This window comes from Triturus cristatus, chromosome 12 (assembly GCF_964204655.1).
Source record: "Triturus cristatus chromosome 12, aTriCri1.1, whole genome shotgun sequence".
NCBI classification, from domain to species: domain Eukaryota; kingdom Metazoa; phylum Chordata; class Amphibia; order Caudata; family Salamandridae; genus Triturus; species Triturus cristatus.
Window position 1 is genome coordinate 543,899,097 of NC_140595.1, and position 26,942 is coordinate 543,926,038.

At 42.6% G+C, this 26,942-nt stretch overlaps 1 protein-coding gene and 1 long non-coding RNA gene across 3 annotated transcripts in view; one reads left to right on the forward strand and one right to left on the reverse strand.

The window, feature by feature from the left end:
• Window positions 1-20,134, reverse strand: part of LOC146776247 (uncharacterized) — an 88,719-nt gene extending 68,585 nt beyond the window's left edge. For both annotated transcript variants that reach the window (XR_014971915.1, XR_014971916.1), the window contains exon 1: window positions 19,761-20,134. This is a non-coding gene — a long non-coding RNA (uncharacterized LOC146776247). The remainder of the gene's footprint in view (window positions 1-19,760) is intronic.
• Window positions 1-26,942, forward strand: part of LOC146776248 (dipeptidase 2-like) — a 369,058-nt gene that overhangs the window by 11,789 nt on the left and 330,327 nt on the right. The window lies entirely within an intron of this gene.

The window sequence follows — 26,942 nt, forward strand, 5'->3', positions numbered from 1 at the left end:
ATTGGGCATAAAGTACCACTTGAGCTAGCTACCAAGGAGCACTCATTGCTGAGCAAGTCCTGAAATGTCTCAGAGATTATTGCAGTTATCAATATTACAAAGATATTTTCAGTGCTAAGTCAAGGTGGTCATTCTGTGAAGAGAAATCCCCAATAATAAAAATGGCTTTAGAGGAGAGAAAGCCAGTTAGATAGGGAAAAGGTTAACAAATGTAGACCATTTTGCACAACATTAGTTTAGCCGTTTCAATCAAAGGCCACTGAGGAAAAACTAATTAGCATAATAGTTTATTCTAAAAAGGTGGCCAAAGTGTGCAAATACTCACTACCCCATGATAACCACTAATGTGCACAAACATGTATGCAGAATTAAGAAAGTTATATTGCCATGATTCAGAGTGCTACCAGGTCACCAGGAAGACATCCAGATTTACCAACACCTCCCTCAATTTGAGCAATTATCTCCAAGACAAAGTATTCAGAAGGAGCACCACACAAGATGTCCATCGTGTCTAGCTTCAGGCCACACGCTCCTACCAAAGCCTTATCCTGAGACATATTTTATGCCCACATGCACCTCTGTTCCTCTTTCTACTTGGCTGTCTATCTCCAGTAATCTGCAGTGAACATATCAACTCGCCACCTATTTAAAGTTCCATCCACCATTCACATCTTTTCCTCTTTAGGTTGCTGTCACTGACTATTTTTTAAATCTAGTGCCATGTTTAATTTTACTTGCATCATTTTAAAGTGTAAACATGTTCCTTCTCACCACTTCTTTCAGTATATGTTCTGCTTTTTAGTTTCTCCTAGTTTCCCTTTATTCCTTAAACCCCTTCTCACTAATCATTCGTCTTACTTTTCCTCAAAACACTGGAAAAACTACCCTCTTTCTGTTATCTCAGCCTCTATTGTGTACTACCTTTAAGGTGTCCCCTTACACTTATTTCTCACTCAATTTGTTGTACTGTAGCTTTAACTTAACTGAAACTGAGCTGTATTTAACTTTTCATGTTCAGAGATTGGCGAAAACTCTGAATTAATTCATGAAAATTAAATTGAAGTTTAATGTTTTAACTGACTGGTGCAAGATTTATTGCGTGCACACTACCCTTTAAATTCTGGTGGAGCAGCTCTTGCTATACATTAAGGTAGGAACGTATTTATTTGTAACACACTGGCATGTTACTAAGGCCTCTTCACAATGCTAATAGAAAAGTGTAGAGGCCCCTAGTACATCATCACAGTACATCATCACGTTAAGCATCTGTTCAGGAAGAGAGATCAGGGATTTATAATTCAATGTGGACATGGTAGAAGCTTTTGATGTGATACAAACTGAGCTATACACGATGAATGTCCATATACCAGCAAAAGTCTTCAGATGCATTTTTGAAGAATGTCAGTGATGTTGAGTGACACAGTTCAAGCACGAGTGGATTTCTTAGGTAGCGATAGCCAAACCCTCATAGGTCAGAAAGCATGTCAAGACAATGCCAATATCTCATGGTCTAGACTCCTGAGGCTCCAGGAGCAAAATTATGTGGCATTTAAAAACCATGCAATACAGTTTACAGATATCTCTTCATGAATTGGGGAAAACATATAGGTTGCCTACTTGTACTATGATTTTTTATGTGATGTTATAAAAAGGCAGATATACATATTCTAAGCTCTTTGAAATTAACACATTTGATAGGCTAGTACCTCCACATGTAACATGTAATAGTAGTCAATGTCTTAGATAATGGTGATTCCCAATACCAATGACCTACGCTCTCTAAATATAATTGAATTAAATGTATGGGTCAGAGTAAACACAATTAGGATGGGTGCTTTAGCAACTTGTTTGCGTTTTTGTAATGATATGCTTTTGCCATTTTTAAATAAAGAGATTATTGATATGTATAAGGTCATCTAGAAATTCTTGAGAGGTGGTGAAATGAGCATATATGTTTCTCAAAACCTTCTGTTTAGTAATGATTCTGATGCAGGCTTTAGTTTTCCAAACATTAGAAGCCATCTTTCTGCCTACATTGAAATGATCAAATTTCTGGAAGGGTACAGCTGAATTTCAAAAACATGAATAGGCTAACGTTGAGCAATTGGCAATAGATCATATTCCACTACTTTGCCTGTTGAGCAGTTACTAGGCTTATAATGTTAAAAAATACCTATTATGACCAAGCACAATGTTAAGATATTACATTGTTTCATAGGATAAGGGGATGCATTCCTTTTTCATTAGCATGTGGTTCTGTGGAAGAAGCAAACAATTTAAATAGATAATGCAATGGTATATTGGAAAGAATGGGTGAAAGCAGAGATCTTTAGGTTAGGACTTTTGTAGCAACTTCTAACCATGTTACGTTTTGGATTCTGAATATTTAACTACAGGATACCAAAAATCAGTAGCACAGATACAATCTACTCTAAGATCTGTTAACTAGATTTTTGTCAATGATTGTGGGGGTGTCCCTGAGAGTCTTTCTCTCTTGGGCAAAGTGCAATCAAATCTCTTTTCAGTTTTTATTCTATCCTTCAAAGATTTGTATATTAGTTTGAAAAGGAAAGGAGTTGGTGGACTGATGATGTACCATTATCAATTGGTAATCAGGTGTAAGAGAAAATCTATAATGGGATAGTTAAATCCAAACATTTTTGTAGATTAAAATACACACATCAGAGAATCCAATATAAACTAGATTGCTCAGCAGTAAAAATGGTAAATTGAGTCTATCAGTTTCACATAATATTCTTTGGAACTGCAATCTGGATTTGTTATTTACACACATACTAATTCTGTGCTTAATGTGAAGTGAGATAGATCTCCTCTATAGATCCATTTGCAGTTTTCCCTCCTAAAAGCAAATTTACATATGATCAAATTTGTTTACCTCGTTGGAGCTCTAATTGTGGCTAAAACACAAGTATTGAGAGCATGACTTGGTTCCCATAGTGGAAAGCTGGATAATTGAATGCCTCTCCTTTCCAAATAAGAGAAAACATTCATAAAGGACAAAAATATGAAGAGATTTAGTATGTTTCTAATTACATTTTTGCTTAGAGTTAATCAGTAGTATGTCTCCCCCGACTGTCGCTCTCTTTTTCTCCACTCCATTCAGTGCAGATGTTGTCCTATATCATGTTGATATGTAGACTGTGCCATTTCTTTCTTCCTACAGCTATTATTGCTAGCTGCCATAAAAATCAGCATGTATGCATTTTTCTAAAATGTCATAAGCATACTTTATGTTGTACAATATGGTGGTTCTTCAGTATTCTTATACTCACTGAAAATTGTTCAGCGCTCTTACTGAAAACACCCCCCTGCTTGAAATGTACTCTATATATGTATTCAATATGAGTTTTTCCTAACCTATGACATTATTCACAGCTAAGAAAGAAGTGACATGAGATGCCAGGGTATGTTTTGTTGAAGACAACAGCGACACTTAACCGATGCTATCTGGTTATTAATTGCGCGTTTAGGTCTCACTTGAATGCATATTTGTTTACCTGAGCTTTTGTCACTACTGTAATATACATAACATGGGCTTTAGAAGTTTCAACCAGATGTTATTGATGTTTGGTATACCCTTTCACCTTCTTAAGAGTGCTTCCCTTGCAATATATATCAAATCTTGAAATAATCGTCACCTTTATTCACATTCAAATTTTTTGACAGACCTTGTCTCTAGATACAACCTATTTTATTTTCAAGGCAACACATCAAAAGCCCCTTTGTTTTAATATTGTCTGGATCGAGTGTGAATCTGACGCTAACATGGCAACTCAACTGATTTTCCTACCTGTCAGGAAGGTCTGACCCTAAGATGGCCATCTCACAGCCACGGAAGATTTTTATCCTATTTGTTGCCATGAGCTCTTCTACTTAAGTCCATGGCAGGTTTCTCTTCATTGCTACCAGGCAAAGTATTTTTTAGCAATTCTTTTATGATTCTATTATTAGACCTGCTCATATACAATTCCTGGCCTGTCACAGGCTGGTGCAGCCTCCTGCCATACACCCCACATGCTCTTCTGATAATGGCACTGCTACCAGATCTCACAAAGAGTTGCATGTCCCCAAATACTATCCTACTCTCTCTGGGTGCAGTCTGCCCATGCATGCGCCCATTCTAAGCTTGCTGTTAAGGGATCCTCAGACCATGGCGTGCAGAGCTACACCACACACAGCATAGAGGGATGGCCGCTAAGGAGGTGTCTGTTGTCTGGCTTCTGGATCACTGCAGAGGACACTTCCAGTACAAAAACAGTTGTTTCCAGAATGAGTGTGTCATCTTCTTCAAGGCAGGCTATTTCTTTCAAGCAATTGAAGGATTCACTAGCATGTACGAAATCAACGACTCTTCAGGTGCCATCCCCAACCTGCCAGTCAAACACCACTATTTTATTCCCCCTCATCCCTTATATTCAGGTTTTGAAGATGAATGCATTTGGAAAGCAATGCAGAAACATTCATATTTTTTAGCTCGTGTTTTGGGAAGTAATGGCCCATGCTCAAAAACCTCTGTCTTGATTTGGGTTGCTAGGAATGTACTGTATGATATGGGAGATAATAGTACAAACTTCACACACATCCATGTGCGACAAGTTGCATTCTGTACTATGCAAGCAGCATGGTGTGAGCTGGAGCAACAGCAAGCAATATGGATTGCATTGTGAATATGAGCCTGTACATTCTATTTTCTCTGTAAGGGCAAGCAATTATGAATTCATGTGTTGTGGGACAGGTGGATGCAACTCCTACCTCTAAGGACGTGCCCAAGGGCAGCATCAGTGGTCTAACATTAGCACCTGCAGCCCCTGTGGTGGGGTGGGACTCCTGAGCTCCAGCCCCCCCCCCCCCCCCCCCCCTCAGCAGAGTACACTTAGCAAAGTGGTATGCGGTGGGTAGGGGAGGGCACAATGTACTTTGCAGAGAGGCTCCAAAAGTTTTGTCATGCCCCTGGGCAGCATATGGGGCTAGGTGGGCAGAACTCACCCCTGTAGCAGTGGTTCAGGGGACCTCTGCAAGGTGGAATCTGCCTGCCCTGATGCTCTAGATACCACCCCCACTGCAGCAGTCTGGACATGCAGTAATAGTATGAGAACATGGCCCACAGACCATGTAGCAGGACACCAGGTCTGGGCAGCATGCTGAAAATGCTGAGAGACACCAGAGAGGAGTAACAAGTATATGACACATATATTTAGACCTTTACTTAGGATTGAGGTTGGCTGTGTTCAGGGGAGCTCAGTTGTGACATGGACTGTTTACCTGTCAGTGCCACCATCCCTTCCGGGTAAATGCTTGGACATAAACAGAAAAAGCATTTGCAGTGCAATAGGTCTCGCATTTGAGAGACTTTCAGCTATTGTCTTTGTAAATATAAAAGCGGGTGCCATGCTGCAACAAAGTGCGGTGACCGTGTTTTAGATACCCCATGGGCCTGTTATGTGCTATCAGGAAAACTTCAAATGTAAACATAGATGCACAGATAGGCACATACAAACGTGCAAGCACAGATACAAAGCAACACACATACACAGACACAAACGCACACACAGCCATGCACACATTTGGAAACACAGCCACCTGCAGCCATATATACAGATAGCGCAACCACACAAATATACATAAACACACACGCATGCAGGCACGAGTACATACAAACATAGACACCCACGCGCACATAGACATGCACATAAGCAGGCATGCACTTACATATACAGCATTACCAAAGAGGAGATACATTTACAATAAAAAGAATCTCAAAAAGAGTAGGGGGTCTACGGGATATAAGTTTAAAGACTCAAACAGAAAAGATCCCAATCCACAATATAAGTACAAAACTAACTGTGAGTCTATAGGGCAAGGTGAACTTCATACAACAGCACTATCAAAATACGTTCCTACCAAGATATCACTATAGATATGTGCATGCATTATGAGATCGCATGAATGCATCAAAGGTTCCCATCACCCACATAGAGTGGCTTGCCTCATCATTTGGGAAACCAGGGACTTTTATCTAAGAACCGGATGCCACCAGGTTGTCATGAGGCAAGGTTCAGGATACGTCCCGGATGCTCGTATGGCAATGTTGTAAAAAATGAGAGGATCACTCTAGGACATTGTGTGGGGTGATGTGTGCAGTGCAATAAAGTGAATGTGTATAATAAAATTGGGAGCAAGGCACAAAGATAAGTTTAATAAAGTGCTGCCTTGATACCAAATTAAAACAGTGCTAATGACAGTTTTAACAAATAACTGTGATGGAAGTGGTCGACATGTTTCAGCCTTGGGTAAATATGCCCTGGCTTTCGTCAGGACCAAGTAAGCTACTGCAACTATAATTGTGAAAAAAAGGTAAAACATACAACCTGCACCTGAAATAGGTGTGGAAGAAATTACCTGTGAAATGAGGACAAACATAATGAATAATGCTGTTTAAAAGTGAACCCTTATGAATGATAGGTCACACAATGCATCAAATTAATGCTCAATTATGCCCAATACATATTAGTAGAGACACCTTTTCAGCAGGATAAAGGTACAAAAAGTTTTATTCACTTACCCGAATAAATCTGGGTATTAGCCTCACCTCACCTGGCAACTGCTCAGGAAATAGGAGGCCCCGCTCTGAAATAATAAATGAGAGGCATGGTCCATCGTATAATGTGGCACACTACCTTCAAAAAGTGGGAGACGCTTATCCTTAAAAACCAAGGGCAGAAACACATGGGCGTAGTCCTGTGGCCGAGGTAGAGCCCTACCTGGGCCAAATGTTACTAACGGTTATCTTGAAGTAAGTACAGAAAAAGCGTGGCGTTGTTGCCTAGTGTACTTGCATTCAGCAATGATGTTCAACTGCGCTCATCTCTACTGATAAATCTAGTTTTATCTCTCGTGATAAATGCATGTACACAAAGTGCCAAAGGAAACAAAATAAGGATCGAAATCTCGTTTGAGAAGGAGCTCGCTTAAAGCCCTTCTCATGTGACCGCAGCGGCATGACCAAATAGAAAAAGTATCATATGCATGACATCGCTAGCGTGCAACTCAATTCACGCATGCAGCCCCTCTCGTTATATTTCGACAGTATTGCAAAATAGTGCACCGATCTTACCTCTCCGTCGGTACCTCGGGCAACTGCTGAGCCGGAGGGGAGGTAAGCGGTCTTCATGCCTTCAGTCATTTAACCTCTCCGGATGCCAAAAATGCCGGAACAGCGTCCACAGTGGGCACCTACTGATGACGCGATAGCACGTGATCCAGGCATCATGGGGGTTGTAGTTCAGATATAGAACTGTGCAAAAAACTGATCAGTAATAGTCTGTCTCTAGAACTAAAATTAGTATTACGGAATACTAACATGTCTTGTTCGAACACCAGATCCCTAATTATAATTGTACAAGACATTAAAACTGATCAAAGTGTGCTCAGTAAAACGCGCGTATAGTGTTTTAAATACGCGTGTAGATGTACCGGAGAGGTAACATGGTCTGCTTAAAAGTTACCCGACTATAATGACCCGGTGACCAACAGCAGGAGGTATACACATAATTTTCTAGAACTGAGGGGAAATCGCCCTAGATCAGAATTACACAAGGGCACACGTGATCTGGGCATCCTGGGAAATGTAGTTAGAGTGCCAAGCAATCCAGTAGCCTAGTCAGTGAAGGTTCGACCCCAGAGTGTAATAACGTGTAGGGACGCTTACAGCTTGATTGTGGGAGTATACCAAGTGGTGCGCGCTTATACTTTTGTGGCACATGAGTGCATAAAGAAAACTAGTACTTTCTGCCAGCAGTTCTGAGGCCGTTGTATAAACAATAATGTAACAGTGTTGGTATAAGTCTCACAGGGAATCGCGCTGACACTCCAGACTACTGAATATTAGCAAGAATATCTACACATGTTATATAGGGAAACTCCCGACCAACCACACTGGTACTTAGATTACTGGTCATCACAAAGATGTCCAAGGTATCTGGTCATTCAAACCTTGGACATCGCTCTTCAATTTAAACACCCATTTCTGCTCTTTGAGGAAAAGAAATTGCGTAATGTCACTAATATGCGATGGAATGAAAGGTTGTTCCAAAATGGTCCATCTCAAGTCCTCAGGTTTGTGATTAAGAGCAAGGAAGTGACTAGTCAATCTGGTGGCTTGTTTGTTGCGCCTTATAGTGCTCTTATGCTCACTGATACGAGTCTTGATCTTACGTGTGGTCATACCAATGTATCGAAGTGAGCAAGGGCATGTTATCTGATAAATCACCCTGTCAGAATTGCAGTTTGTATGTTTTCGTAAGATCCAAGGTTTTGCCAACCCTAGATCAATTGATTTCGCTTGTTGTGTCTGGGGACATACAGAACAGGAACCACAAGGGTAGTGGCCCTGTACTGGTGGAAGGTCCCACAGTGTTGACACTACTGAGGGTGGCTTACTTTTGGGTCTTGTGTGCACGAGGTTATCGCGCAAACTCATCCCTCGCTTAAAAGAGAACAAAGGAGGTGGAATCTTCTCGTTTGCAACATTCAAAATATGCCAGTGTCTACGTACCGACTTTTGGACACTGTTGGAAAATGTGCTAAAAGTGGTAACTATTGTCATTCTAGACAATGGTTCCTTAGGAACTGGAGGTTCAAGTAAGGCGTCTCTGTTGTTGTTGGACGCTCGTTTATAAGCTTTTTTCACCAGGTGGGATGGATAATGTCTGGCTTTCAATTGTTTTGAGAGTTGGTCAGCATGGGACAAGAAACTGTCTTTCGTAGAACAATTCCTGCGAATTCTAAGGAACTGTCCTATTGGTAAATTCTGTCGGAGTGATTTAGGATGGTAGCTTTGAAAACTCAGAAGGGAATTTTTTGTCTGAGGTTTCTTATACAATTCGCTACCTAGAGTGCCTAGTGCAGGGTAAATCGTGATGTCCAGAAAAGGAAGTTTGTTCTTGTCATAAGTAACAGTGAAATTCAAGAATTCATTCTGGGAGTTCAACCATGAGTGGAAATCCAAGAGGGTGGCCACAGTTCCGTGCCAAACTACCAAAATATCATCTATGTACCTTCTCCAACAGGCAATTTGCCCGCGGAAAGGGTTTAGATCAGTGAGCACCGTTTCCTGTTCGAAACAATGGACGTAGAGATTGGCCAGACTGGGAGCAAAAATGCTCCCCATTGATGTGCCAGAGACTTGGAGAAAGATGGTTTCTTCAAACTTGAAGAAATTCTCCATCATCGCCAGTCTGGCACATTCCATGATGAAGTGTGTTGGTGTTATGGTATCACAATCTCTACCGTCCAGGAGGCCCCTGATGACTTCAAGGGTCTTCTCTTGAGGAATACAAGTGTAAAGAGATTCAACGTCGAAACTGACCAGTAGGTCAGTCTCTAAGTTGAAAGAAATTTGTGGCAGAAGTCTTAAGACATCCTTAGTGTCTTGTAAGAAAGTCGGCATTTCCCTGACAATTGGTCTTAGAAAAAAGTCGACGAAAGTGGATAATGGTTCCAAAAGTGATCCTATCCCGGAGATGATGGGACGTCCCGGTGGTGGTCTAGTAGTTTTATGTATTTTCGGCAATACATAGAAATAGGGCATGACTGGAAATTTTGTAATGAGGAATTCGGATTCTTGTGCAGTAATCCAGCCTGATTCCCTTGCTTCACTCACCAAATCGTGGATCTCAATAGAAAGTCTAGTAGTAGGATCTTCTGTGAGAACCCGATAGGATTTACTGTCATTGAGTTGTCTGAGACACTCATTGCGGTAAATATCAGTATCAAGAATGACTATAGCCCCACCTTTATCGGCGGGCTTGATGGTGATACTCTCGTCATTCTGGAGTGTCATTAAAGCCTGTCTCTCAGTATAGGATAAGTTTTGGTAAACACGATCCTTCCTAGAATCAAGTGCAGTGATATCATGTATCACTGCTTGTTCAAACACTTTCACCTGGTCCGGTGTAAGGTGGGCAGGGGGGTTAAAATTAGATGGAGATTTTAACCCAGTGTTTGGATGATCCTCAAGTACCGGTGTGTTTCCATTCGATGTATCTTTGTTCTTAAAGAAAAAGTGTAAACGTATTTTCCTAAAGAACTTCTCAATCTCTTGTCTGAGTTGGAAAGGGTCACCCACGTTGGTAGGTACAAAACCCAGGCCCCTATTGAGGACCTGGAGTTCGGTTGTAGTGAGTGTCCTTTGACTGAGGTTAACCACTAGATCGTCGTGTCCGAGCTCTGTCCTGCTTGTGGTGTATTCCTCCTGTTGCGGACATTCTGTTGGGGCTGGTCTTGTTGCCAGTGTACATGTTGTTGTATCTCGCCTCTCCTTCTGCCTCTGTTTCGTCCTCGGCCCTGTCCTAAAAAAGGCTGACCGAAGAATGGTGGTTGACATTGGAAGGGAGGCATTGGATGGGCAAAGGGCATTGGCTGATAACCCCAAGGAGAAGGCGGCCACCATGGATTTGGCTGCTCATACTGGTTTTGTGTACCTCGCCTCCGATTCGGGCGAGACCGTGGAAAGGGCGTCACATTGGGTGGTATTGATGTATTAGACCCATCAGAATCTGTTGAGTAAGTGTCTGACCCTGATGAGGAATAGTTCGACGGGGAGAAAGTACGGGTCGAACTATTCCTCATCAGGGTCAGACACTTACTCAACAGATTCTGATGGGTCTAATACATCAATACCACCCAATGTGACGCCCTTTCCACGGTCTCGCCCGAATCGGAGGCGAGGTACACAAAACCAGTATGAGCAGCCAAATCCATGGTGGCCGCCTTCTCCTTGGGGTTATCAGCCAATGCCCTTTGCCCATCCAATGCCTCCCTTCCAATGTCAACCACCATTCTTCGGTCAGCCTTTTTTAGGACAGGGCCGAGGACGAAACAGAGGCAGAAGGAGAGGCGAGATACAACAACATGTACACTGGCAACAAGACCAGCCCCAACAGAATGTCCGCAACAGGAGGAATACACCACAAGCAGGACAGAGCTCGGACACGACGATCTAGTGGTTAACCTCAGTCAAAGGACACTCACTACAACCGAACTCCAGGTCCTCAATAGGGGCCTGGGTTTTGTACCTACCAACGTGGGTGACCCTTTCCAACTCAGACAAGAGATTGAGAAGTTCTTTAGGAAAATACGTTTACACTTTTTCTTTAAGAACAAAGATACATCGAATGGAAACACACCGGTACTTGAGGATCATCCAAACACTGGGTTAAAATCTCCATCTAATTTTAACCCCCCTGCCCACCTTACACCGGACCAGGTGAAAGTGTTTGAACAAGCAGTGATACATGATATCACTGCACTTGATTCTAGGAAGGATCGTGTTTACCAAAACTTATCCTATACTGAGAGACAGGCTTTAATGACACTCCAGAATGACGAGAGTATCACCATCAAGCCCGCCGATAAAGGTGGGGCTATAGTCATTCTTGATACTGATATTTACCGCAATGAGTGTCTCAGACAACTCAATGACAGTAAATCCTATCGGGTTCTCACAGAAGATCCTACTACTAGACTTTCTATTGAGATCCACGATTTGGTGAGTGAAGCAAGGGAATCAGGCTGGATTACTGCACAAGAATCCGAATTCCTCATTACAAAATTTCCAGTCATGCCCTATTTCTATGTATTGCCGAAAATACATAAAACTACTAGACCACCACCGGGACGTCCCATCATCTCCGGGATAGGATCACTTTTGGAACCATTATCCACTTTCGTCGACTTTTTTCTAAGACCAATTGTCAGGGAAATGCCGACTTTCTTACAAGACACTAAGGATGTCTTAAGACTTCTGCCACAAATTTCTTTCAACTTAGAGACTGACCTACTGGTCAGTTTCGACGTTGAATCTCTTTACACTTGTATTCCTCAAGAGAAGACCCTTGAAGTCATCAGGGGCCTCCTGGACGGTAGAGATTGTGATACCATAACACCAACACACTTCATCATGGAATGTGCCAGACTGGCGATGATGGAGAATTTCTTCAAGTTTGAAGAAACCATCTTTCTCCAAGTCTCTGGCACATCAATGGGGAGCATTTTTGCTCCCAGTCTGGCCAATCTCTACGTCCATTGTTTCGAACAGGAAACGGTGCTCACTGATCTAAACCCTTTCCGCGGGCAAATTGCCTGTTGGAGAAGGTACATAGATGATATTTTGGTAGTTTGGCACGGAACTGTGGCCACCCTCTTGGATTTCCACTCATGGTTGAACTCCCAGAATGAATTCTTGAATTTCACTGTTACTTATGACAAGAACAAACTTCCTTTTCTGGACATCACGATTTACCCTGCACTAGGCACTCTAGGTAGCGAATTGTATAAGAAACCTCAGACAAAAAATTCCCTTCTGAGTTTTCAAAGCTACCATCCTAAATCACTCCGACAGAATTTACCAATAGGACAGTTCCTTAGAATTCGCAGGAATTGTTCTACGAAAGACAGTTTCTTGTCCCATGCTGACCAACTCTCAAAACAATTGAAAGCCAGACATTATCCATCCCACCTGGTGAAAAAAGCTTATAAACGAGCGTCCAACAACAACAGAGACGCCTTACTTGAACCTCCAGTTCCTAAGGAACCATTGTCTAGAATGACAATAGTTACCACTTTTAGCACATTTTCCAACAGTGTCCAAAAGTCGGTACGTAGACACTGGCATATTTTGAATGTTGCAAACGAGAAGATTCCACCTCCTTTGTTCTCTTTTAAGCGAGGGATGAGTTTGCGCGATAACCTCGTGCACACAAGACCCAAAAGTAAGCCACCCTCAGTAGTGTCAACACTGTGGGACCTTCCACCAGTACAGGGCCACTACCCTTGTGGTTCCTGTTCTGTATGTCCCCAGACACAACAAGCGAAATCAATTGATCTAGGGTTGGCAAAACCTTGGATCTTACGAAAACATACAAACTGCAATTCTGACAGGGTGATTTATCAGATAACATGCCCTTGCTCACTTCGATACATTGGTATGACCACACGTAAGATCAAGACTCGTATCAGTGAGCATAAGAGCACTATAAGGCGCAACAAACAAGCCACCAGATTGACTAGTCACTTCCTTGCTCTTAATCACAAACCTGAGGACTTGAGATGGACCATTTTGGAACAACCTTTCATTCCATCGCATATTAGTGACATTACGCAATTTCTTTTCCTCAAAGAGCAGAAATGGGTGTTTAAATTGAAGAGCGATGTCCAAGGTTTGAATGACCAGATACCTTGGACATCTTTGTGATGACCAGTAATCTAAGTACCAGTGTGGTTGGTCGGGAGTTTCCCTATATAACATGTGTAGATATTCTTGCTAATATTCAGTAGTCTGGAGTGTCAGCGCGATTCCCTGTGAGACTTATACCAACACTGTTACATTATTGTTTATACAACGGCCTCAGAACTGCTGGCAGAAAGTACTAGTTTTCTTTATGCACTCATGTGCCACAAAAGTATAAGCGCGCACCACTTGGTATACTCCCACAATCAAGCTGTAAGCGTCCCTACACGTTATTACACTCTGGGGTCGAACCTTCACTGACTAGGCTACTGGATTGCTTGGCACTCTAACTACATTTCCCAGGATGCCCAGATCACGTGTGCCCTTGTGTAATTCTGATCTAGGGCGATTTCCCCTCAGTTCTAGAAAATTATGTGTATACCTCCTGCTGTTGGTCACCGGGTCATTATAGTCGGGTAACTTTTAAGCAGACCATGTTACCTCTCCGGTACATCTACACGCGTATTTAAAACACTATACGCGCGTTTTACTGAGCACACTTTGATCAGTTTTAATGTCTTGTACAATTATAATTAGGGATCTGGTGTTCGAACAAGACATGTTAGTATTCCGTAATACTAATTTTAGTTCTAGAGACAGACTATTACTGATCAGTTTTTTGCACAGTTCTATATCTGAACTACAACCCCCATGATGCCTGGATCACGTGCTATCGCGTCATCAGTAGGTGCCCACTGTGGACGCTGTTCCGGCATTTTTGGCATCCGGAGAGGTTAAATGACTGAAGGCATGAAGACCGCTTACCTCCCCTCCGGCTCAGCAGTTGCCCGAGGTACCGACGGAGAGGTAAGATCGGTGCACTATTTTGCAATACTGTCGAAATATAACGAGAGGGGCTGCATGCGTGAATTGAGTTGCACGCTAGCGATGTCATGCATATGATACTTTTTCTATTTGGTCATGCCGCTGCGGTCACATGAGAAGGGCTTTAAGCGAGCTCCTTCTCAAACGAGATTTCGATCCTTATTTTGTTTCCTTTGGCACTTTGTGTACATGCATTTATCACGAGAGATAAAACTAGATTTATCAGTAGAGATGAGCGCAGTTGAACATCATTGCTGAATGCAAGTACACTAGGCAACAACGCCACGCTTTTTCTGTACTTACTTCAAGATAACCGTTAGTAACATTTGGCCCAGGTAGGGCTCTACCTCGGCCACAGGACTACGCCCATGTGTTTCTGCCCTTGGTTTTTAAGGATAAGCGTCTCCCACTTTTTGAAGGTAGTGTGCCACATTATACGATGGACCATGCCTCTCATTTATTATTTCAGAGCGGGGCCTCCTATTTCCTGAGCAGTTGCCAGGTGAGGTGAGGCTAATACCCAGATTTATTCGGGTAAGTGAATAAAACTTTTTGTACCTTTATCCTGCTGAAAAGGTGTCTCTACTAATATGTATTGGGCATAATTGAGCATTAATTTGATGCATTGTGTGACCTATCATTCATAAGGGTTCACTTTTAAACAGCATTATTCATTATGTTTGTCCTCATTTCACAGGTAATTTCTTCCACACCTATTTCAGGTGCAGGTTGTATGTTTTACCTTTTTTTCACAATTATAGTTGCAGTAGCTTACTTGGTCCTGACGAAAGCCAGGGCATATTTACCCAAGGCTGAAACATGTCGACCACTTCCATCACAGTTATTTGTTAAAACTGTCATTAGCACTGTTTTAATTTGGTATCAAGGCAGCACTTTATTAAACTTATCTTTGTGCCTTGCTCCCAATTTTATTATACACATTCACTTTATTGCACTGCACACATCACCCCACACAATGTCCTAGAGTGATCCTCTCATTTTTTACAACATTGCCATACGAGCATCCGGGACGTATCCTGAACCTTGCCTCATGACAACCTGGTGGCATCCGGTTCTTAGATAAAAGTCCCTGGTTTCCCAAATGATGAGGCAAGCCACTCTATGTGGGTGATGGGAACCTTTGATGCATTCATGCGATCTCATAATGCATGCACATATCTATAGTGATATCTTGGTAGGAACGTATTTTGATAGTGCTGTTGTATGAAGTTCACCTTGCCCTATAGAGATACATTTACACACACACACACATGCATGCACATATACAAGCACACACACAGGCACTCCTACATACCTACGCTTATGTGCACACGGAGACACACATGCATGCACAAATATACCCGCACACAGTCTTGTGTCTCACCCCCTTTAGGGGATTTCAATGAAATATTTAGTTACACGTTTGATTCCATGGACCACTGCCTGCCCTTAAAAAATGAAGCTTAAAAGTTACATTTTTATTTATCAAATGCACCCCATTTTCCTTTAACCCCTTCAGCGCGACGCGGATTCCGCGCTGTGCTGAGGGTTCTATTGCGCGGGCGGGGCCATGACGGAGCGGTTCCGTCATACACACAGCGCAACCGATGCGCATGACGGAACTGCTCCGTCATGCACATCGAAGGGGTTAAGGAAAACGGGCTGCCTTTAAAAAAAACTGCTTTATTTAAAAGCAGTCCCAGAAATGGTGGTCGGCTGACCCCAGCAGGCCACCATCCCTCGGAGTGCTAGCCATTCCCAATGGGGTCACAGATTGCGACTGCCTCATTCATATGGCATGCAATTTGCGACCCCATTGGGAATCGCAAACCGTGTCTCAGGCACTGTTGTACATAGCATTTAGCGACTCGCAAATTGCGACTCGCAATTTGTCACAATTTGCGAGTCGCAAAATGCTATGGTTGTACATCTGGCCCTTAAATCACCTAACGAAGAAAGATGTCAGACTTCTGAAACTCACAGCGGGGCTGAACAGGTTCCTATTACACATCACTTCATAGTAGATTATGCTCTTTAACAGCTTTGTAGTGTGTCGGAAAACCAGAATGTGCGAGAGAGCTCAGATTTGAATGCCTTATGTTTACACTCAGTGATTTATGTACAAATATAGTATGTTTGGTGCGAGAGTCGGTCTTCGTGAATTGCTATAGCAGAAACGCTATGAATAATTCAGGCATGTCCCTCCTCCCCACAAAGGAGCATGGTGCTCTAACAATGTGCGTGGGCTCATACATAAAAATACATAACCCAGCCAGCTGTTCAGTATAGTCCAACATATTGGTACAAGGCCCTTTAGCAATTTTAGGGAGATAGAGTTGTGCACAGGCCCTTGTCTAAATAAGCATTAGCAAAGTCAGCAAGTCATGCGGGCGCCTACTGAAATATTAAGCATGGCCCCTGTGTTATTGCTAATGCTGAAAGTTTAGCATGAGCCCTTGGGGAGGAGCAAGCTGCCAGGCTGCCTAAAAAACAGAACGGAAAGGGACGCGGCCACTAAAGTTAAAGCGAGGCGTGCTTATAAAAAATAAATAAATAATACAGATTAATTGGAGCAAATTGCAAGGAAAAGAAAGGTGCGCGGTCGCTATAGTTACAGGGTGCCACGCTGCCAAAATAAAAAAAATATAAGGTAGATAAAAAGATGCAAGCAAAGCGGCGCCGTTGCAGGAAAGCCTGTTGTGCCTGCAGTAGGAAAAAATCATCAAAGAAAATAGTCCCTGAGGCTGTAAATAAGACAGACCGTGTAATAAGAGAAGTAAAAGGGACAGTCCTCATGGGAGGTTACAAACGAAGACCAGGCGGTACAAAGGAGGGACTAACAAGCCTATTAACGAATCAGAAGCCAACATTTAGAAAGCACAATGACACAAGCCAATTAATAATGTGGGCGGAGAGTGGGCGATGCTATAAGGCCTGACTACAGCATGCCTGCCCATGCTCGACCGAAAGTGCTGTCCCTCCAGAAGGCTGGCTGTCTGTTCTTCCAATGGCTGCCCTGTGAGCTGAACCAAAATGAGAATGAAACTTGCAGCATAGAAATTCGTGAAGAGAGGTGTCTGCATTCCCTGCTCTGTGTATGCTTTCCTGTGAGCTGAACCAAAATGAGAATGAAACTTGCAGCATAGAAATTCGTGAAGAGAGGTGTCTGCATTCCCTGCTCTGTGTATGCTTTCCTGTGAGCTGAACCAAAATGAGAATGTAACTTGCAGCATAGAAATTCGTGAAGAGAGGTGTCTGCATTCCCTGCTCTGTGTATGCTTTCCTGTGAGCTGAACCAAAATGAGAATGAAACTTGCAGCATAGAAATTCGTGAAGAGAGGTGTCTGCATTCCCTGCTCTGTGTATGCTTTCCTGTGAGCTGAACCAAAATGAGAATGAAACTTGCAGCATAGAAATTCGTGAAGAGAGGTGTCTGCATTCCCTGCTCTGTGTATGCTTTCCTGTGAGCTGAACCAAAATGAGAATGTAACTTGCAGCATAGAAATTCGTGAAGAGAGGTGTCTGCATTCCCTGCTCTGTGTATGCTTTCCTGTGAGCTGAACCAAAATGAGAATGTAACTTGCAGCATAGAAATTCGTGAAGAGAGGTGTCTGCATTCCCTGCTCTGTGTATGCTTTCCTGTGAGCTGAACCAAAATGAGAATGTAACTTGCAGCATAGAAATTCGTGAAGAGAGGTGTCTGCATTCCCTGCTCTGTGTATGCTTTCCTGTGAGCTGAACCAAAATGAGAATGAAACTTGCAGCATAGAAATTCGTGAAGAGAGGTGTCTGCATTCCCTGCTCTGTGTATGCTTGCCTGTGAGCTGAACCAAAATGAGAATGAAACTTGCAGCAGAGAAATTCGTGAAGAGAGGTGTCTGCATTCCCTGCTCTGTGTATGCTTTCCTGTGAGCTGAACCAAAATGAGAATGAAACTTGCAGCATAGAAATTCGTGAAGAGAGGTGTCTGCGTTCCCTGCTCTGTGTATGCTTTCCTGTGAGCTGAACCAAAATGAGAATGAAACTTGCAGCATAGAAATTCGTGAAGAGAGGTGTCTGCATTCCCTGCTCTGTGTATGCTTTCCTGTGAGCTGAACCAAAATGAGAATGAAACTTGCAGCATAGAAATTCGTGAAGAGGGGTGTCTGCATTCCCTGCTCTGTGTATGCTTGCCTGTGAGCTGAACCAAAATGAGAATGAAACTTGCAGCAGAGAAATTCGTGAAGAGAGGTGTCTGCATTCCCTGCTCTGTGTATGCTTTCCTGTGAGCTGAACCAAAATGAGAATGAAACTTGCAGCATAGAAATTCGTGAAGAGAGGTGTCTGTGTTCCCTGCTCTGTGTATGCTTTCCTGTGGGCTGAACCAAAATGTAAATGACACTTCCAGCGAGCAATTTCTGAAGTAGGCTCACCTAAAGTCCATTCATAGGTACTATTTTCCTGTTTCATTTGTTAAAGTCCGGCACAACAGATAAGGTTGTCTGCTTACCCAATATAAAAACTGACTGTCCAACTCTTGCGAAATTAATTGATTCTTAAGGTTTGTGGTTTTAAAGTTTGAAACAGGAGACTGCATATAAAGCTTGTTCAGTGTGATCCTGTACGTTTAATATGTGCATGCAGATATAATTATTGTGAGCGCCCTTAAACCACTGCACAAAGAGCTCCTGCAGTTTCCTTATTAGTCAATCACCATGACATTGCTTTATAAAGAAACATTTCAAAGGGTATGTGAGATGTTATCCACTTATTCCCAGGAAGTGAGCACATTTGCATCCAGACTTATGGATTTTATCCAGGAATATTTTCCTTTGTGGTTAAGGAGTACTTAAGACATTTTAACAGCAAGACCTCCTGACGTGGGAAACAAGATAACATCTGAAGTCTGCTGCCTCCCGTTTGAAGGGGAAGTGCAGTGATTTGCTTCCACTGTGAGTTTAAGCGGTGGTCTGCTCTTTGTTTCTTATTTTCTAAAGGCGTAGGGCAGATCCACTGTTTTATTCACAAATTGTGGAATGTGTTGAAGTATTTAGCAAAAGTGTCACCTTTCAGGAGCACTTTTGCTAAACAGAGAAAAGCGAATGCCAACCAACACCCTTCACGTGCATATACGGGCTGCTGTGGAATTCGCTGCGTTCTGAACGCACGTTGGATTTATGTTAAGTGCTTGTCTTTCTATCCACTCTTGAGATCCACTTATGAGTGCATTATGTCGGAATTTCGGGTTGTTTTGAAATATGAAATGAATATTGATTTTTGCCTTAGTCGTGCCTGCAGTGTATTTCTCCAGCGGTCCGTCCTCGCTGCTTTACCTACTGACCATAGTGTGCATCTGCTCAAAATATAAGGGCGCACTTTTTGCCTGGTAAACATGAGGCGCTTATAAAGTTATTACAAAACCTGTTTTTGGCAAAGGATTGCCGAACAATCTTACAAGTGGTGAGTCAATAGTAATTGCATTTTGTGTAGCAAAGCTTACATGTTGCTTGAGAGCTCTTTCCCTGGGGCAGGTGGGCGGTATGTGGTAGTTACCGGGTTAAAAACAGTATTAGCTGACAGAATGATAATAACAGTACTAACAATAGGCCACGCCTTGCCTTCGCCACATCTCACCGCAATAGCCCACCTGCTGCTCTTCCCTGCTGTTCCTTCGGCCCAAGGGGGCCGCAACACTGTTCTCCACTCTTGCCGCCTGAACTGGTGAAGCTGGGCTGAGGGGACCAAAACAACCGGCATTCCCATCACGGCGCACCGACACCCACGTCACCCGCCAGCGCCAGGAGGCACCTGAAAAGCGGCCGCGGGCTCCCACATCGCGGGTCCCGCCTTGTCTTCGCCGCATCTCACCGCAATAGCCCACCTGCTGCTCTTCCCTGCTGTTCCTTCCTGCCCAGGGGGGCCGCAACGCTGTTCTCCACTCTTGCCACCTGAACTGGTGAATCCGGGCTGAGGGGACCATAACAACCGGTATTCCCCTCGCAGCACACCGACACCCACGTCACCTGCCGGCGCCAGGAGGCACCTGAAAAGCGGGCGCGGGCTCACGCAGCGTGGGACATGCACGGACGTGCCCGGGTGAACCCCGGGCGAAGGGCGGGCCCGTCTGCGCCCGTCAGAGCCCAAAAGAGGTTGGGCTGGGCAAGTTCTCTAACATCTTGCATCCGAGAGTTACTGACCGGAAACTCACTGATAAAGGAAGGCTATTGTGGAACCCTCAGTAAATTATTCTCTTGTTTTTCTGTTCTTTGCACTAACACCGGGGAGCTAATATAGAATGGAAAAACGAAAGGGAGTGGTGGGCACGCTAGATGCCTTTTTGGTAAGGGCAGAATCATTACTGACCCACGAGATAGAATTAACTGAGCGACAACTTTCCCTGTGTCCATCTATTTTTTGGGACCATCACTTAGTGGGCACACAACCAGTTGGAGCAGGAGACCGTGCCCGTCCACTACTTCTCCCACTAACGCCTCATCAATATCTTGTTCTTCCCCTACCATGTTAGATGCAGAAACAGTTATACCAGTGGCCGTGGGCAGAGTTACTAGGACCAGGGTCCTGAAGAACGTGGCAGTACGAAAAACGGAAGCTTTGCCGACAAAAAGAAAACGGGGGGTACCTGTAAAGAAATCTAAGCTCGCGAAGGACTCCTAAAGAAATCTAAGCTCGCGAAGGACTCCCAAACAACTGACTGCCCAAACATAAACCATAATATAACTACATGTCAATTTAAAAGTAGTTCCGTTGGTACACAGACAGATGTGGACCTTGTGACTCATGATTTTAGACACATTAACATCAAGGAGGCCTCCACTGAAACGGATGCTGCCATTAACGAAACAATTATAGGTGCAACAGTAACCCATGTCCAAGAATTGCTTGAGAAGAATTTTACACAGCTTTGGGATAAATTGAACTATCTGGATATTGTAATAAAAAACTTAGGTCATAACATGGTGGGTAGAAAAGTAGATGAGTCAAGCAGGAAAGAAAACGGGAGAGTGGTGGATGGATGTCAAAATGCAGCCAATGATAGGGAAGTAAAGGGTGGCAACACTATCAAATCTACTTACAATAATATAGAAGATATGCCCCAGGAGGCATCAAATGGTCCAAAACCCCCAGGCACACAGAGTAACTGTGCAACGCGATCTAATGTAGTTAGGGGATTAAACGTTCCGATCCCGACCTTGAACTCAAGCAAAGACTCAATTAATGATTCATTGAATGCTAATCTGGACGTATTGAGTTTGCCCCCAGCTTCATGCCCATATGCATTAATATTAGCTGGTGTACCCGCTCTTAGACCGAACTAGAGAGAAAGCTGGTATGATCTACGGAATAAAACCGTGGATTGGCTAGCAAAACACAAAAGGTTCCATCTCTCAGACACCAAGGAGATTTTAATGGTCCGTGGAGTAGGATGGATAGGTCAATCTACTAAAAATAAAAGGTGATTGTATAGTGGTTAATTTTCGTAGGCCACAGTTGGTTCGCTATCTTTTAAATAACTGTGAGCCAACATATCCCATTAATACTAATATTTGTGCACTCCCATTGTTTTTTTTTTTACAAACCGCAGTTAGGGCCCTTAAATGATAGGCCCATTTTTTTACCAACGGCAAACAGATTTCACGCACTATCGAAATTGGATGCCCAAGACTGACAATCATTTGCACCCCAATTGGTTGGAGCACTGGCTGTCGGGTCACAGGCCCCTACAGGTAAGATTTTTGTAAACGATAAACTAATAATGAGTATGGACCAAGTTGGAGCCAAACCAGTGTTTACCATTCCAACAAAGGGGGCAGGAAGGCCAGATTCAAATAATAGCCATCAGAATAGAACTTGTAACCCTAAAGATGGAGAGAGAGCCATAACACAGGATAATAATGATCACCAGAAGCTACTCGTGGTTGAGGAGAATGGGCTACTTTTGGTTAAGGATAATGGGCTTGATAATGAGCTAGCCAATTCACTCAAGAACCATAGGAGGGATAATAGAAACCATCATCATACCTATAACTCTGAAATAGAAGATGTGCAAAAGGAAAAAAGTAAGGCGGAAGGCCGAGGAGAGATAAAACTGATCTTCTGGAATATTGCAGGGCTTAAAAGGAACATGGAAGATGTTGTATGGCAGGAATATATTGGGTAGAGTGATATAATTCTGTTGCAAGAAACTTGGGCCTTGGAATCTCTTTATAAAGTAGGCTTCAAAACCTTTAGTATAGATGCCATCCCCTCAGTTAGAGGGAGGCCCTCAGGAGGTCTCTCTATTTGGGTAAGGTGACTTTAGGTATAGATGTCAAATTAGTTGAAACCCCATTGCAGGATACTCTGGGAATAAAATGTACCACACCTGATAAAAAAAGAAGTTTACATATTAAACATATACTTTAGGCCATATTCGACAAGGTAAGAATCAGAGGTCATTGAGTATTTAGATAACTTCCTAAGCTCCATTGATTCAAAGGCTTTGGTAATTCTGGGGGGCGATTTCAATCACAAATTCAAACCTGCGGTTGGATTAGAAAACATCTTCAAAGAAGAAGACCTGGCCAATAATATCCCACTATTGGAAAGCACCCCGGTAGTACCCTGCACAACTGCTGTTGCCCAGTTACTAAGACTCGTCTCGGGGCACTGTCTACGAGCTTGTAATGGCCGACTGCCTTTACATTTAGCAGAAGCAACCTAAAGAGCTGTATAGATCACATACTAGTTTCGATCGAACTGTGACCAATAGTTCATAACCTAGTAGTCGATGCTAGAACTGAGAGCGACCATTACCCACTCTGTTTGACACTGGCGGTACATCTTTTTCAGCTGGTTGCTTTGAGGGCTAGAGAACTTGATAGCGGTAATACAGAGCCCCTACTAAGCAATAACCGTAGAGCTCTAAAATGGCCCTTGATAGGGGGAAATGTAGTAGCAATCAAGCAGATTTACGATACTTTTGATGGTTTCCCCGTATATAGATTTACCCACTTCAGAAATCCCAATTGTGGAAACTCACTGTAGATTGGTTAAAGATCTGACACCTATTCTAAGTAAGATTCCGAAAAAATCTAAAAATGGGATCTTAGAAGCCAGTGAGTTGAGCAGCCCATGGTATAACAAAGAATGTCATAATGTAAAAAAGGAGCTTATTCTGGCATCTAAAACTAAAAATATAGCAGCCTTGAGGGACAAAAGGGCTCAATATAAGAGATTACTAGTCCACACCAGAAAATAATGGGAGGACATCATTTGAACAGAATTAATTGTTGCAGCCAAAGCAAAAGACCAATTCAGTTTTTGTCGTTTGTTATCGAAGGGCAATAAGAATGGGAGATGTAGCAAAGATCTTTTCCTAGACGCAAATATTTGGGTAAAACACTTTTCCTGTCTTTACTCCTCATCCTCGAACGATATTGACTATTGCCCGCAAGACTATGAAACAGCCTTAAGCACGGCTCCATTATCTTTTAGTCTGAAAGAAACAATGGTAGCAATAGATGCAGTAAAATCGGGGAAGGCTCCTGGTCCTGACAAGACAACTGGCGACTTATGGAAACATGACAAGGAGGTTTGGGGCCCTTATATCAATTTGTTGTATAACTCTGTCGCCTCTGGTGCATCTATACCAGAAACATGGAAAGGGGCAGAGATCACAACTATTTTTTCACACTACCGACAAATTAGTTTAATAGACGTTTTACAGAAGATATACGCAAGGCAAATTTTAAATAAATTGACCGACTGGATTGAGGAACACAATATTATATCACAATATCAGGCAGGCTTTAGATCAAAGACTAGTACGACAGATCAGGTTTTTAGATTCCTTTGTATAGCCTGGAAATATACAATATTCAGGAAGGGTCACTTATATATCACCTTTGTGGACCTAAAGGCGGCGTTTGACCTCATACCCAGAAATCTCCTCTGGAAGTCTTTAAAAAACCAGGGGGTACCGGGAGAAATTCTCCTACAGATAATAAGACTACTTGAACATAACTGGGTAAGGGTTAGATGGGGTCCACTGGGTGAACTTACTGAGCCTATCCAGGTTAAAAGGGGCGTAAGGCAGGAATGTGTGTTGGCCCCTACTTTATTCTCGTTACGACATCCCCGAATACCTTTTGGGTTGTGAACATGACTCTCCCATGCTAGGGGGGGTGCCTGTACCGGCACTCCTCTTCGCTGATGATACGATTTTAATTTCACAAACCCCTAAAGGCCGGCAAAGTTTAATAAACATTTTTGGGATATACTGTGAAGCTAAGGGTTTAGAAATAAAATCTAGTGAACCTAAATATAAGGCAGTTAACCCACAATAAACTTTTAGGAAAAACGTAACTGTCAATAACCAGAAGATTGAGTACGGTCACAATTTCAACTATTTAGGTATCACTTTGGACACAAAAATGACTTGGAGACCACAGTTAGAAAAAGTAAAACTATACTACTCCAAAATACCTTCCCAATAATAAGAAAAGTTGAAAGTAGTTTGCCTAAAGCAGTTTCAGCCGCTCTTGAAGTACACAAATACAAGGCGCAATCTGCATCATTATACGGGGCAGAACTGTGGGGCCCCATGACGAATGATACATTCAAGGTGGGTAAAAAAAAGGATCTAAGGAAACTTTTAATCCTTCCGACTCGTACACCACTAACCCCAGTTTTAATGGACCTAAAATTTCACCGTATAGACGATCAGGCAAACCTAAGGCCATTACTATTTTGGGTTCGCCTGTGGTCTACAGACAAACGTATTCATTATAGGGAGAGGCTTGAGGAAATTCTAAGACTTAAAGGAGGTAGTGGCTTGACTTGGCCGAAGCACATACATGATTGGTTTTTTAAATTGGGACTTAATCTCTTTGGGAGGAGCATTCTGGCTTGACCATGGCTTCAAAAAAGCTCTTAAAGCAAATCTATTGGTCTTTTATACAAGACTCTTCGTCTCACTCCTCTATTGTGGGCTCATTGACAACACGGTTCCGCCTCATAAAAACTATTTGGAAGTTTGAGCCTTTCCTAGACAAAATACAACCCCAGTTAGCTAAATCTCTATGTTTGAAATTTCGGTATGGTGTCCTGCAGATAAAGGCAAATACAGTGAAATGGATGTCAGGTGAAGCAGAGGAGGGTAGATGCATCTCATGTGATTTAGACTAAATAGAAAATTAATTGCATCTATTGTTCTTCTGCCCAGCCTATTCATGAAGTAGAGGAAATGGATTAAACCCATATGCCTACTGCTTGGCACTAGATCCTGCCACGAGGCAGAAAGATTACTACCTTCGGATACCATGCAAACAGTGGTTTTTAGCATCAGTAGGTATCTGCTAGGTGTAAGTTTAATAAGGAAAAGGGAAGGCCTGAAATTCTAGGTTGCTATACTAGAAACATAATGAATTTGGCACATGCACTTTATGGTTATAAAATGAAATGTATAATAACCTACAGGCTAGTCTTTACACTTACAACAGAAACAAGTGTTTTTTTAAATTGTTTTTTTATCCATTATCCTAGATGTATCTATTGAATTGCATAGCTGAAATTGCGAAATTTTAGATATATTTATTGTTTTAATGGTTAAAAAATGGTCGGTTACTTTATAGAGTGTCTAGTGTGTTTGGCGGCATTGTGTCTTAAGTTTGTCTAGACACGATGCTGATCTCTTGTACTGTACTTTTTACTTGTCAACCTTTTATGTTTTTTTAACCGAAATAAAGATTGAATTGAATTGAATAGGCCACTGGAGCCAGTATATTCCGGGCCTATGGTGTAAACCAAAGCATGGCGGAAAAGTGTATGTTCGAGGCTTTTCTCAATGTTACAACCTTGTCTTTTGAGGCAAAGGAATACAAAATGCCTAGGGAAGACACCTGGTTCCTTAAATGACGTGCCTCCATAACGTGTGCATCTCACAAGATGTTCAGTGAGTCTGTTTTACGATGGTCAACCTTATTTTTCTGCTTGGCCGCATGGCAGCAGCAGGATGGTGGGTGTCCTTAAATGACCTTGTGCACAAGATGTATGGCTGTTTTTTTGACACTTTACTCAAGTGAGAGTGAAAGGCCATATGCAGCAGCAGGAGCCATATGCTCTGTGCGCTTATGGGAAAGAAGAAAACAGATCACACAGGTTTGTGCTCTTTGCAGCTTGGTCCTGCATGTATGTATATATATATGATTTTTCTATAGCACAAACCTAACCAAAAGTTAGTGGATCCTTGTACATGTTCTAAGATAAGTATAAGGTCAATGATTGAGATGGTGCTGGGTTGAGGATGCTAAATGCACTGTGATGTAGTTTTCTGAAAAGAGGTGAGTCTTTTCTCAATTGGATCAGTGTTGATGTCATTCTGATGGAGGTGGAGATGGGAGTGTTGTTTCAGCTAGATAGAAAAGGCCTGCTGCCTTGATGTTTTCTTTTTTTATACTTTCTATTTTTCTTCATCTGCAGTTTGTTGGTGTCCTTGCTGCGAGTGTGACTAGAAAAATCAGAGGTGATCTTGTCAGCAAGATAAGCTGGTATGCTGTTCGAGATGGCTTTGTAAATGATACAGCTGGCTTTGATCTTGGTGCGGGCTGGCAAAGGCTGCCCATAGAGTTCCATCAGGAAGTGATGTCATCATATTTCTTCAGGTGTTGGATGAGACTTTCTGCTGTTTGTAGAATGCCCCTTAGGGGTGTAAGTGTGGTGCTTGGGAGTCCCTGGAGTGGGAATTACTTTCATCCAGATCAAGAACTTGAACAACAGTTCTGAAGTCACTTTCCGGAAGAAATATGCCATCTTCTTTAGTAGAGAGAGC